Source organism: Pteropus vampyrus, unplaced genomic scaffold (genome assembly GCF_000151845.1).
Source record: "Pteropus vampyrus isolate Shadow unplaced genomic scaffold, Pvam_2.0 Scaffold672, whole genome shotgun sequence".
In the NCBI taxonomy this organism is placed as follows: domain Eukaryota; kingdom Metazoa; phylum Chordata; class Mammalia; order Chiroptera; family Pteropodidae; genus Pteropus; species Pteropus vampyrus.
The window spans coordinates 110,963-113,731 of NW_011889453.1; positions in this window are offsets into that span (position 1 = coordinate 110,963).

Sequence of the window (2,769 nt, forward strand, 5' to 3'; positions counted from 1 at the left end):
GTGTTATCTGTAACAGTCACCAATCATTAACCCCGAGAAGGGAGGAATCCCATCTCAGAAATCAAGGTCACTTACAAGAGCAAGGGAACAGCAGCCAGACACAGAGCAGGGGAGACAGGCAAAGAGCAGGTGGCAGGTCCCAAAGCCCCGAACTTCACCATCATTTCCCCCCACCTGAGCCAAGAACAATGGCTTTGCCCATATTTCTGTCCAAAGGCCATCTTCATCTCGGTTTCTTTGAGGACATTGTTAAAGGCTTTTCTTTCTCCTTGGCCCCCATGCCATTCCCTCGAGTCCCTTCTCTCTGCCCCACATTTCTACAGAGGTGTGCGAGGGGGCTCCTGGCTCTGGCCACCGCCCCGGACATCTCCACCTTCCTCGTGCAGAACCCAGTTCCGCCGAGGACCCCACCCACCTCAGCTCCGTGGCTCTGCCCCCTACCCGCCCCCTACCCGGGGCACCCTCGTCCTCCTGAGTCCCTCACACATCTGTGATCCCACTGGAGCTCTCCTCTGTGGGATCCTCGGGGCGACAGCGCCCAGAGCACAGGCCTCAGATCCCCCACCAACCCCGGCCAGACATCTGCAAGGAGGGACTCACGTAAGGGGCTGCACTGGCTGGACGGTGTTCCCTCAAGGTTCACACCCTTCCTAGAACCTCAGAATGGGGCCTCATTTGGAAGCGGGGTCCTTGCAGATGTCCTTAGTTAAGGTGAAGGCGTATCAGAGTAGGGCGGGCCCCTAACCCAATGACCGCTGTCCTTATCAGAAGAAGAGGGACACAGAGATACAGGCACGTAGGGGAGAACACCACGTGACAATGAGGCAGAGACCGGAGCCGTGCCCTACAAGCCGAGGGACCAAGGAATGCAGGAGCACGGGAAGCCAGAAGGGACAAGGTAGGATGCTCCAGAGGGCGCAAGACCCTGCTTATTTCCTCCTCCATAAGTTGCCTCGAGATCCTTGTGCTTCCCTTGGGGTCACCTCCTCTTTCTAGCTCTGCGGTCCCCAACCTTTTTGGCACCAGGAACCGGTGTTCTTATGAGTATCTGACGCCCAATGGTCTGAGGTGGAGCTGAGGCGGTGGCTGATGCTGGCGCTGGGGAGCAGCTGCAGATACAGAGGAACCTTCGCTGGCTTGACGCTCACCTCCTGCTGTGCAGCCCGGTCCCTAACAGGCCACGGCCCTGGGGTTGGGGACCTCTGTCCTAGCTGACTTGTAGGAGTTCCTGTGTATTCTAGATATTAGTCTCTCTCACTTTTTTTCTTCATGATTTTTTTTTTAATCTTTAAAGAATTCTTTTTTTTTACTTTTCAATTATAGTTAACGTATAATATTATATTAGTCTCAGGTGTACAACATAGCGATTAGACATTTATGTGCCTTACAAGAGGATCACCCCATACGTCTAGGACTCACCTGGCGCCATACATAGTTCCTGCCGTATTCCTGACTATATTCCCTATTCTGTACTTTACATGCCCCGTCTCTCATTTTTTAAAAAAAAACTCCTTTCTTGAGATATCATTCAAATATTATACAAATCACCCACAGAGTAAATAATTCAATGGATTTTAGTATATTCGCAGATAATGTGTAACCCTCATAAAACATTTTCATTGCCTCCAAAAGACACCCACAGCCAGCAGCTCTCACCTCGTACCCCGCCCCAGTCCCTGCCCGAAGCAACCCCTAATCTACTTTCTGTCTCTATAGATTCGCCTATCCCGATCGTTCAATTTAAACGACATCACAGAACGCGCCGTCTTCTTTAACCGGCTTCCGCCGCTGAGACGATGTTTTTCACGTCCGTCCGTGTCGTCACACGGTTGGAACTTTACCCCTCCCCATCGCCAGCTGGCACTCCGTGTGCGGACCCGTTGCGTTTTGTTCACTCATTCACCCGTTGACGGACACTCGGGTGGCCACGAACATCCAGGTACGAGTTTCTCTGTGCGCACACATGTTCGTATTTCTCGGATATTTACCTAGGAGTGGAATTTCTGGACCATATGATGATTCCAGGTGTAATTCTTTGAGGACCCGCCCCCAAGCTGTTTTCCAAAGTAGCTGCACCACGTACGATCCCGCCAGCGGTGAGTGAGGGTCTTGATTCTCTCTGCTTCTTCACCTACCCTTGTCTGACTCCGATTCCAGCCCACCTCGTGGGTGCGAAGTAGAATTTCATCGTGATTTTTATCTGCCTTTCCTCGATGACTCATGTAGAGCATCTTTTCATGTGCTTCTTGTTCACCTGCCAATCTTCTGTTTTCTCCTGCGGATTTTCTTTTCACTTTCTTGATGGTGTCCTTTGAAGTCCACAAGTTTGTAATTCTGATGAAATTCAATCTATTTTTTTTTTCTTTAGTTGTTCTGCTTTTGGGTCCCAGCTATGAATCCTTCGCCAGATCCCAGGTCAAGAAGATCTACTCCCATGTTTTCTCCTGAAGAGTTCTACGGTTTGGTCTTTCATATTTAGGTCTTTGATCCATTTTGAGCTAATTTTTGCGTCTAGCATAAGCGAAGGGTCAAACTTCACTCTTCTGTGTGTGGTTTCTTTCTCTTTTAATCTTTACAAGCAACTTCTCCCAGTCTGTCCTCGCTCCATTAACTGGGTGACGATGTCCTTCCGGGAACAGAAGCAGACTGCACTTCTCAATGTCAAGTTGTTCCTAAGATTCTATTCACACCCAAACCTCATCAAGTCTCCGTGGAGCTGGTGAGGCCGTGACCGAGACGAACCATCTCTCAGTTCTCCCGACCAGTGAG